Source organism: Rhipicephalus sanguineus, chromosome 10, assembly GCF_013339695.2.
Source record: "Rhipicephalus sanguineus isolate Rsan-2018 chromosome 10, BIME_Rsan_1.4, whole genome shotgun sequence".
NCBI lineage: Eukaryota > Metazoa > Arthropoda > Arachnida > Ixodida > Ixodidae > Rhipicephalus > Rhipicephalus sanguineus.
Window position 1 is genome coordinate 65740720 of NC_051185.1, and position 11316 is coordinate 65752035.

The following is an 11316-nucleotide window of genomic DNA, read 5'->3' on the forward strand; positions in this document are numbered from 1 at the left end:
TCGTCACGCATACCAACAGACTCACAAGAGGCATTTTGCCGGCCAGCGTCCTGCGCTTCCTGGGACAAGAGGATGAATATTGCATTTGGCGCGCATGTGCGATTGTGCGTCGCACTCAGAAGGCTCGGCCGTATGATCCGTCACCGACCGGTGTAAGAACGACGCAAAACTTATTATTTGGTAAAAAAAGCTTTAGGAAACGTTTTATTTCAATGCACATGCCAGTCGTCGCCGTACTTGAAAATAACAAATTTCACATTTTTTGTTGAAGGCATCATAATTCGTGCTTTAATATTGAAATAAATACTTCATAAAGCTGAAAGTCACTGCATAATGGCCACGGCCAGTGTTTTCCGCAAGTAGCTTTGAGTCGCAATCACAGTAGCAGGAATATAATAATAATAATAATAATAATAATAATAAATAATAATAATAATAATAATAATAATAATAATAATAATAATAATAATAATACATTGTTCGAAATAGAAAAAGAACACAAAGTAAGAATAACAAGAAATAGCACGCACTAATATAGCCTGAAACAAGCACTAAGCTACGCAAAAACAGAATAAAAGCCCAAGTCGTAACACACTACGCTGAGTCCCTGCATACATACAGAATCCTAAGCCCACACGAGTCCAGATGAAGTCTTCATTGCGCATGTGAAGACATGAGAAAATATATTCAGATGAATAATGCATGCCGGAGACGAAGAGGAAACCATGAAAAAACTGTCAGAGAATCCTTTCAATGGGAAACACAATGTTCTCCTCGGTACTGCAACAATATATGCGCATGAAGAACTGAAAAAAAAAAAATGCACGCTGGTAAAACACTGTATTGACGACCACATATTTTACCGCCATGTCATACTTCTAGTCGCACCGATCATGCTTACAAAGTCAATCCTATCTCATGGCTCGCCATAAGGATGAGATTACCCGTCTCATTGTAGAAATGAGCACAAGGACATCCTCGATCAGCATGCATGGTCATCACAAGACCACGATATGGTTATGAAGGACGCCGTAGTGGAGCTCTCCGGAATTTCGACCGCCTGGGGTTCACTAACGTGTACCTAAATCTAAGCACACGGGCCTCAAGCATTGTCGCCTCCATCGATATAAGGTGGTCGGGTCTTAAAAAATAAAGTTGTTGTTCGTTAGCGCTGCGTGGTGCGGTCTTCTTTTGCCAAGTGCCGAGAAAGGCAGACTGCCCCCACACGCACCTTTACTTTCTTCACCACTTCCTGCAACCGGAAGAAGTAATTAGCACGAGAAACAGGCCGGAACAACTGGTTTACGGTACGAAGCTATAACGAAGCGCATGCGGCGCAACGCGCTTTGCGAGGTTGGCTCGCGACGCCCTCACGTGAAGCGCGCCGTCGTGACTGTAAAGAAAAAGTTCCATGTACTCCCGGCGGCTCTAGACCGGCCGTGGCCTTACAAAGGACCACGGGATCACTTGGTGCCCGGCACGTGCCGGATTGGACGGCAACGAACGGGTGGACCGCCTGGCTCGAGACATGACAGGCCGCAGGGCCAGGCATCAATAAAGCTGTTCTTGTGCTTGTGGCAACAGGGACCACTTATCTGTGAAAGCCGAGGGGACGTCGAAAAGTTCGCACTGCGTTTCGAAGCACCGCTTCCTTCGTCAGGGTCACTGACCTTCAACCGTCATGGCACACAGGACTACGTGACCGCCAGCTCCGGCTTTGCGCCGGTGTAGCCAGAGGGAGACGAGACCAGGTGGCGGGGGGGAGACGAAGATGCAGCATGGTTAGAAGTTGCCATTGTCGCTTCCTTCATTGACTTCTCTCCCACTTTCCGAGAAACTGAATGCCCTGCCCATGTCCCCCCCGCCCCTTCCTTAATAATCAGCCGCACAGAGTCGTGGATCAGGGAGGGGGGGAATGGGGAGGGGCAGCAGCAGTGACCGGTCCCCCCACCCAACTCTTTGCACGGGCGCTTTGCAGAGTTGAAGGGTGAAGACCTGCGACAAGCGCGCTCTCTTTTTCATCCCGTTGTGTCCTTCCCAAATCAACGAGCTTCGCAAGACGTCCAACCAAGAAACAAAACAAAAGGACAGACTGCTAGGCTTGTTGGTATAACATATCATTCACGCAGTAGTGCAAGAAAATCACACAGACCGTCGAAAGGAGCAGACGGGACACATCGCTTTAACAACTGAGTGTTTTATCGCACGTGATGAGATATATATCACTCACAATCAATCCAGCAAGTTCAACTCAAACACGCCGCTAGCGGTGAAAACAGCACAGTTCCTCTTGCACGCGTAGTCACCCACCACGACGAAGCGTGGTTACAGTGAACTAGACCTAAAACACTGTAGTACGCTCGTTGCAATATCGCATCAGTGTGACAGCGGGGCATGCACGGAAGCGCTAAGTCGCTGCGAGGTCCTCACACACAGATCGTAGCCGGTTCTGTTCCCTTGTTAGGTTGGTACCATAATAAGCAGTTAATTTTGTTATATTTGGTGATCCCTTCCTGTGGGAAGTTCAGGGTTGAAACTCACAGGAAATTCAACAAAACTGCCGACTTGCAAATGCACGAAGGCTACCCAAAATCACATTCTTCGGGAACGCGAGGGAAGCCACCTCCTAAGACATTATATACTGCCAGCTTCCTTCCTCGAGGCGTGGGAGTCGTTCCTGTCGGCAACTGACTACCGCATTCAGGCAGACGTGATTAACTGGGCCGAAACGGTCGTGGCAAGCTACTGGCCACCACCCTTCGAACCATCGGCAAGCAACGACCTCGTTGTTTCTCTCTATCTTTCTCTCCTCGCAAAACGACCGCATGGAAGCGGTAGAGTACGTCCGCAAATGACAACAAAAATAAAGAAAACGAAAGGAAGGAAGCAAGAAGATGCAGAGGAAGGAAAAAGGTTGGGACTTTTGCGGACCCCTCCCCCCTCACCTCCGAGAGCGCATCCGCCCATGGTCGCACCTACTAGTAGTAAAGGAACAATACTTATGGTTAAGAAATAGTGAAAAGATAGAAAGAAGGAATCGACGCTGCTGAGACTTTTGTACGGACTTGTAAGGGGTATAAAGGGGAAGAGTTGGGCGCCCTCTTGTTTCCTCTGTCTACCAACGTCCACAGACCCGCCTTGACCACGGCCGGTCTGGAGGCGCTCGCTCGCTCCTTCGGCCGTACCTTGACCTTCGTCGTGGTCATTCTCTCGCTAGTCATGTGGTGGTAGTGGTTTGAAGAGGAAAAGGCGCCTAATTTCTGCAGCTCGGTCGGGAGCACCTGCGTCACCGAAAGTGCTTTCTTCAACCTCTACCCTCCCCTCTGCCCATAGGCGTGCGGGTTCCCCTTCATTGGGGGTAAGGGGGGGGGGGGGGGGGGCGAAGGTTCATCGCAGCGCCCCCCCCCTTTCCCTGTTAATGTATGGCACAGACTTTGCGCCCCCCTCCTCTTTGGAAGGGGGGGGGGCGACCACCCCCCTGCCCCTTCCCCTGCGCACACCCCTTACCCTGCCCTCCCTTGCGCAGAAGAAAAAAGAAAAGCGCGACGACCGACAGACAGTGCGCGTTCTCTTTGGACAGTGCTGGCCGCAGCAGGCTATGTCGTCGTGGTTCACCTTTCCTCGAGGAAGCGGCTACGTCGGTCCGCAGGAAGCTCGCTTCACCAGGACTGTACTGCCAGCGCTCATCCCGGCTCTAAAAGGTAGGACACCGCCACGATTATTCTTATTATTATTGTTTTACTTGACGCTAAATGACAAGCAGGGAAGAAAGGAAGCGATGGGACAAGCTGGACAACTCCCGCAGAGAAGGGCGCAGCCTCTGCGTACGACTAGGGTGTGTGCTCGCCCGATGAAAAAAGGGGGTCTAGTCTCATGATCACCATCGTTATTAATAATATCTGCGGTTTTACGTGAACCACGATATGATTATGAGGCGCGGCGTAGTGAAGGCCGGCAGACATTTTGACCATCTGGTGTTCTCTAACGTGCACCAACATCCCGCAGTACACGGGCTGCTATCATTTCGCCGCCATCGAAATGCCATCGCCGGGGCGGGAATCGAATCCACGACTTTCGGCTCAGCGGCCGCCGAGCACCGTAACCATTGTACCAGCGATGTGGACCATTGTTATTAGAGGTAGTAATTCACAGTGAATGTCAGAACTTTGAGAAGCGTTGTCGAGATGAGTTATTCAGCAGTGTTAGAGGAAGAAGGGAGGGTAGGGGTGTATCGAGGGAATGGAAATTAAAGGTTCATTGTAGGCAAGAAGAGATAGAAACTGGAAAGAACACGACAGTCCACGAGCACTGAAGCAGCAACAAAGCTCCATATAGACTGGAGTCATGGCTGAAAAGGACGAGCTAAACTGAAGCGCATCGTGCCGTCCGTTTGGTTTACGGTGAACTTTTGTTTAGTACCGTGCGTTCATGCAAATGAGTTCTGCGGAACCCCGGAAGGTGGTGGAAGGGTTGTGAAAAGGATAATTGACAACGGCCCGTTTGTAGCACGAAGCCACAAGGAAATCATACGGATTTCTCAGAAAGGAACGCTTCTAAATGAATAAAATTCGTCCTGGTCCAGACATCGAAACCGGGACCAACGCCTTTCCGGTGCGGTCGCTCTACTAATTGAGCTAACCGGCATGCTAGCAATTGGCAGCGCGAGGGCGAGAAAAAGGTGGGGGGCGGCTTATTCTGGCAGGACCAAAATAGATGCTGCCAGTCTGCTCGAGGATGACCGCACGAACTAGAGTCCGCTGTCCAAGTTCTTGGATGCTATACCTGTTAACATATACGGAGAGATTGGTGTATTTTGCCTGCATTCTGCGCAGAACACTTGGCAGGACAGCGCCAAAAGAGGCGGACAAAGAAGAGCAGTACACAGGAAGGGGCACAGAATTGCCCCCGTCCTGTGCACCACTCTTCTTTGTCCGTGTCCTTTGGCGCTGCCCTGCTAAGTGTTCTAGAATGCGCCAACTGGCCCAAGCTAAAGCGTTTCTGCGCAGAGTCCAAGACAGTTCTAAGCTGAGGCTGGAGTGGGACGGGAAATCTTTTATTTTCGGCACTCCTTCCTTTAGTAGTCTAATACATCCTATGAAAGGGGAGTGTTTCCCGTTAAAGTACAGGGGTGCTCACATTTAGCCCTGGTTAATCAGTGGTCAAAAGTAAGACGACGCCGACCCAAAAACACTTAAAAATAACAGACGTTTCGGCTCCCGTACGGGGGCCTTGTTCACAAATGAAGCAATGAAAGAATGGGGGCTGATTATGTACGTGCAAATAGATGGCGCAAACAGCGTGCGTAAACAGAAGGAAGGGTGCCGTCATTGCGATTTAGAGTGGTATCAGTGGTTTGGATTATAGCAATGACTCGAGATGAAGTCGCGAGGTTAGATTTCTTTCAGTGGCTATCACATGCGCACTGGCCCAGTCGATGTCATGTTCTTTTGACACAGAATGGTTAATCAGTGCATGCACGGGCAAGCGCGTTTGCCGTTTCGTTTCCAGGCCCGCCGAGCATGAGCCGGTGCCCATACCAATGTGATTGCTCTTTCCGGATGAGGAAAATTTTTTGAAAATTCTGGCAGTATCGCGTACGGAGTTCAGTGCACCCGTCTTGATCGCGCGAGGCACGCGTTGCTTACATTATTGCGATGACGTGATGGGCGAAATCGGCTGGATTTGGACATGCACGGGCCTGGTCTTTTCTAGGCTCTACCAGGTTTTGGACCGACGATGCGTCACCCTCCTTAATTTCTCCGACCAGTTTACGGAGATACATGCACTCGCCTTAGATGACTCGAGGGTGAAAGCTATACGTTCTTTTTATTATTAGTCAATGTATTAGTCCGAAAGCTCTCGGCACCTGACGCGGTTTTGCACTGCCTCCGTGGTCGGCACGCCTTTGACCAAGCGACGAAGTCATGTGACGACAGCATCATGTGACGTCATAACGAGGTCACGATTTTTGCTGATATGTGACGTCATCACGTGATAATTTTCTGGGGTTGACGCGGCCGACGCCGACGATCCCCAACTGGTTCGCGATATCCTGGAGCACCAGCTAAGAACTCGACAGGAGACGCAAAAAAGACTGAAGAATACAGACCCATACAGCCGATAAATAAACCCAACCTTATATAGTAACTCTTGCTCGTGGTGGCGGTCCTGGACTTCACTGCCTCACGTAACATGGGAGTGCGACAAAAGACCTCAAAACTATTGATTCGCCGTTGGTGCTGATCTTGCTTGGGGAGCCCTGGGAGGACATCCTCGCTCTTGCGCTGACCTTGAGGTGCAGAAGGTCCTTATATGGATCAGGCTGGACAGGTCATAATGTAGTACTAATTTTTGGTGTTTTGCTTCCCAAAATCACGATATGATTATGAGAGACGCTGTAGTCGAGGGCTCCGGAAATTTCGACAGCCCGGGGTTCTTTAACGTGCGCCTAAATCAAAGCCCACGGGCCTTTAGCATTTCGCCTTCATCGAGATGCGGCCACGGGGTTCGATCGCGTGACCTTCGGGTCAGCAGTCAAGCACCATAACCTCTAGGCCACCGCGGCGGGTAAGCTGGGCAGGCCAGGCCACTGAGAGAGAGAGAGAGAGATAAAAGCGAAGGAAAGGCAGGGAGGTTAACCAGGTTGCACCCGGTTTGCTACCCTACACGGGGAGGGGAGGGGGAGGGGAGAAAAAAAAGAATAGAGAAAGAATAGAGGCCACTGAGAGTATTGAAATACCCACCGAGCACCTCCGTTTCCTTCCTTGTAATAAATAATGTTATTCATTCGTTCGTCCTCGGTCCTTCTAGTCGCCTATAGTTCTTTGGCAGCTGTTTTTGGCGTCAGTAGCGCGCTCTAGACGACTGTCCTTATCTCTGTCGACTGTGGAAGCCTCTATCAAACATGTGCGTGTATCTACGAAAACAGGCGTAACGTTATTAGCGCACTTTTTTCATACCGGTAGTTCTCAGTGAGTGCAGTCAACGCGAAATTTAGGAAGACGCGGAATTTCAGGGGGGGGGGCTGAGGGTTTAATCCCCCCTCCCCCTCCTTGTGGCTACGCCAGTGATTCAGGTTTTCGCTGAGATGCCAAAATTTTTCTTTAACGCCCAGCATTGGTTTAGCCAAGAGGGGTCGAGGGGTTCAACCTCACCGAAATTATTCAATTTTGCATGTGTATATACACGTATACACGCACACATACAAACGCACGAACATACATAAAAAGTTCGTTGAATCCCCCCCGCTCCCTCGAAAAAATTCTGGCTACGTCCCTGACGCACTGTCTGTGCGCTTGCTGTAGTGCGTAGTGTTAGCAAAGTCCTTCAATACTCTGGTATTAGTACTCAGTAACATTTGCTATTCTTAGCTTTCTGCCACAGACCTCGCAGGCAGGAAGAGGCTCATTTTAACACATTCAGAATAGGACATGTCTTTTGCCCAAGGCGGGCTGACGGTGCTTTGGTTGACTTGAACATGTCGTTGAATGGCTGAATAATGCGAGCTACATTAGGCAGGAAACTACGGTAAAAGTTCAGCAGTCCAAGGAACTCGCGCAGCTTGCGAGGTGACGTTGGAAAATCGCGCAGGGCTTGAACTTTGCCGTCCGAAGGCTGGTATCGCGTCCCGATAAAGGGTTTGCCTGCCTTAATTTTTACGTCGAAGCTGTGTGTGACTATGGCGGTGGGAAAATGTGGCGGTCCGTGAGTGCGCATAAAGCATACCATCACCATCAGGAACGGGTATGTGGCAGAAATTGGGCATGCCCCACTACTGCCTCGCCACTGGTCCACTGAAAATGAGGAAGCAAAGGCTAACGCACGCTATACCAAGGGTCTTCGCGCTTGCACGACTATAGTTTCTCTATACATAAGTTGTCATTATATAATAGCTAGGGATGACACCCGCCGCAGTATGAATCGCTACCGATAAAATCCTTGAGGTGTACTTAATATCCTTTAAGCTAACCGTAACCAAACGCGAAGTTTGAAGCATGCATGTCTTAAATGTGGTGACATTATTAAATGTTGGGGTTATAAGGGACGCAGATAGTGGAGGGCTCCGGAAAGTTTGACCGTCTGGTGTTCTGTAGCGTGCACCTATAAGTACACGGGCCTCGGGTATTTCGCCTCCACCGAAATGCAGTCTCCGCGGCCGAGATTCGATCCCGCGACCTTCGTGTCAGCATGTCGAGCACCAAAACTGCTAGACCGTGCACCGTGGCGGGCCTAAATGTGGTGATAAAGCAATCAAAAGCTACAACAGAACAAACTGCGATAGATCCCAGCTCGTGATAGACACCGGGGCCGCGCACGTTTCGGCTGAATTGATTAACCATCTGCACGCACGAAGTGCTCGGGCGGTGATTTTCTTTTGTGTATATAAGTGACTATATGCCAGTATGTCTGACCAACGAGCTGGAACAAACACTTTGCTCTGCATTGCAGTGCACTAAAAACTCGGGCTGCGCGGTGTTCATTACACAAACTTGACAACCGAAGCGAGCTGCGGACGTCGAATTCATATAAATGCTATGTCCAATGATGAGAATGCATCGGGGCCGTTTCGCTCAAAGATAAATATAAAACAGCGCTGCAGACGCGAGACAAAGCAAAAAGAAGTGACCCTCACGGCGCTGTATTTGCAACTGAGTTCGAAAAATGACATGTTGATTTTTTAAACGAAGAAACAAACAAACAAACAAACAAAAGATAAAACGCGCGGCGCATGCTCTTTTGTGAAAATGATACACTTGTCATTCTTAAAAACATGGCCTTGTGTAAGCACGTCAGATTATCTCAAGGAAAACTTAACAATTGGCTAGTTGGTTAAACATGATCAACGTTTCTTGCGCCAACTTTACAAAAAATAGACTGAAGACTGTGACCAGAGACGTACAAAACGCATGAGCGCAAAACACATGAGCGAGTTACAGCCTTCAATTTCCTTTTTGTAAAGTTTGCGCAAGAAACGTTGATCAGATTATCTCCGCTTATCAGCTCTCCCCCACCCACTCCTGATTAACAAGCCAAGAAAGGTTAACACAGTCTCCTGCTTTTCTGGATAAATGCTCCGCAACTTCTCTCGTACTTCTTTTATGAACAAACAGGACCTCAGTGTCTACTAAGAACGGTATACACGCTGACATTCGAAACAGGGGCTGAAAACAGCACATTTGCTCCATACCTCATCACTCAAGAAGAGTGGCGTAGCCGGAAATTTTTTTCGGGGGGGAGGGGGGTTCCAACCACACTTTTATGTACGTTCGTGAGTGTGTTTGTATGTGTGCTTGTATATGTACATAGTAAATTTACAGCGCGAAAAAACAAGAGAGAAGAAATACTACACAGGTCAGCGCTTGTCCTATGTAGTATTTCTTCTGTCTCGTTTTTTCGCGCTGTAAATTTACTATGAACGCTTATTAACTAGCCCGGCTCTTTTGTATATGTACGCATGCAAATTTGGTCTCGTTGGAGGGGGGGGGTTAAGCCCCTCCCCCCCCTCCAACGAGACCAGTCTTGATCATCTGGGCGTCGGCTCACCCAAGGAGGTTTTAAAAAAAGCTTTCTTGGGCTCACCACGGCATTCCTGGCAACGAGATCGCCAGCCTCGTGGCTCGATATTTGATCCAACGAGCCGACGCCGAGGAAGCCGAACGCATGCATCCTCTAGTCACGTACCATTACATTACACAGCATTATAAGATCACCCGCGGAACATACCCTCCCGCACACAAGTCGTAGCTACCTACAGAGAGCAGGAGAGATTATTACTCCGGGCTCTACAGGTCAACACATTTCCACACCCAACCAGATATCACCACACCGCTCATACTCAATCTTCTCCGCAATTCCGCTTCTGCAGAGAACTCGGGTCCATCCAACATATGGTACGAGGCTGCTGAAAATCGCCACTGATACCATCCAACCCTAACCATATCCCACGACCTTTGTGAGATAGCCTTGGCCAGCTCCAACCTCGACGATCAGCTAAGGCTGGTCGCCAGGGCCCAGGACGCGGCCCGAGCTGAAGGTGTCCTCGACTAAGTGCGCCTCACCGTGGCTGCCTTGTAAATTAAAGATGTTAACGCTCTTTTTACATACCTGGTCCGTACTTTCTCAGACCGGTGTGAGAGAGAATGCACGCGAGGCAGTATACCGCTACTTCTTTCACGACTGTCATCTGGACTAATGCGTTGCTCCAGATTATGTTTGGAGGGAATTTTTCTGGACGTTAGTGATTTTTTTGTAACTTTAGAATTCCTCGGGCCAGTAATAGTGGAACATGTTCTTGATGACGTCAGAAAAGATGGATCCGGACTCTGAATTCACGCATGAATTTCAGAGCATATCACATTGCAATATACATAGATTTAGAACTTACTGCCTTCGATCTGGATCGCCTGTGATAGCAACTCGTCGCTATCTGTGTCTGCCTTTTAAGCGCCCAGGAAAATATAGGACGATTTAGAGGACGAGAGAGCGGTGAGCTCTCCGCGGACTAGATGAAGAATGATAACGTCGAATTCTGTGTTTAGAAAAAACATTCACCATCTCCCCCCTAAGGGAACCATGTGGGGATGCGAAGGAGCGCAAGGGTCGACTTAAAGTTCCGTTCATCACAGGCACCTTGCCCGATGTTAACGCGTCCTTGCATGTGGAGCACACCATGAATTCATAGTTGCTGTTGCTGTTAGTCGTCCCGAACTCGTGTTGGAGCGCGCCACGCGGGTTCATCGCGCGTCTGCAGAATCTCGTTCCCCGACGCCATCACGTGATTGCTGAGAGTGTAAGGGGGAGAGGCCCAGCCCCTTACACAGGCCAGAACGCGCTAGCGCGTGCCGACACACATGGTTTTGTCTGCGTTACGCCAAGCTAGGACAGCATACGGCAGCCCAGGCCCCTAAAGTGCTCTGCACGTATCATCATCAAGTCGGTCGAAGAGCAAGACGAAGGAGATTTCTCCTTGGAGCGAGCGCACGCTCAATACGTTACAGATGGCTATGGTAGGTTTTAGAAAGCGGACGGTCGCCAATGGAACTATGGACAAAGCCCAGCGCAAAAGTTGCTTCGCATCTAAAAATGGTTGACGCTTCGGAATGCTCTCTATACTATATACGGGAGAGCAGTGCGCTGTCCCGGAAGTGTGAAGAACAGAAATGGACTCGTTAAACCTTTTTCAGCTCAACTCAAAGGCCAGTGTTTCATATATGGTTGACTTTCCCATACAGGCGCACGTGTGTGTGTGTGAAAAACTTTTATTCAATAAAATGAGAGTTTGCAGGCCCAAAAGGACCCTTTACATAGGGGGAGTTC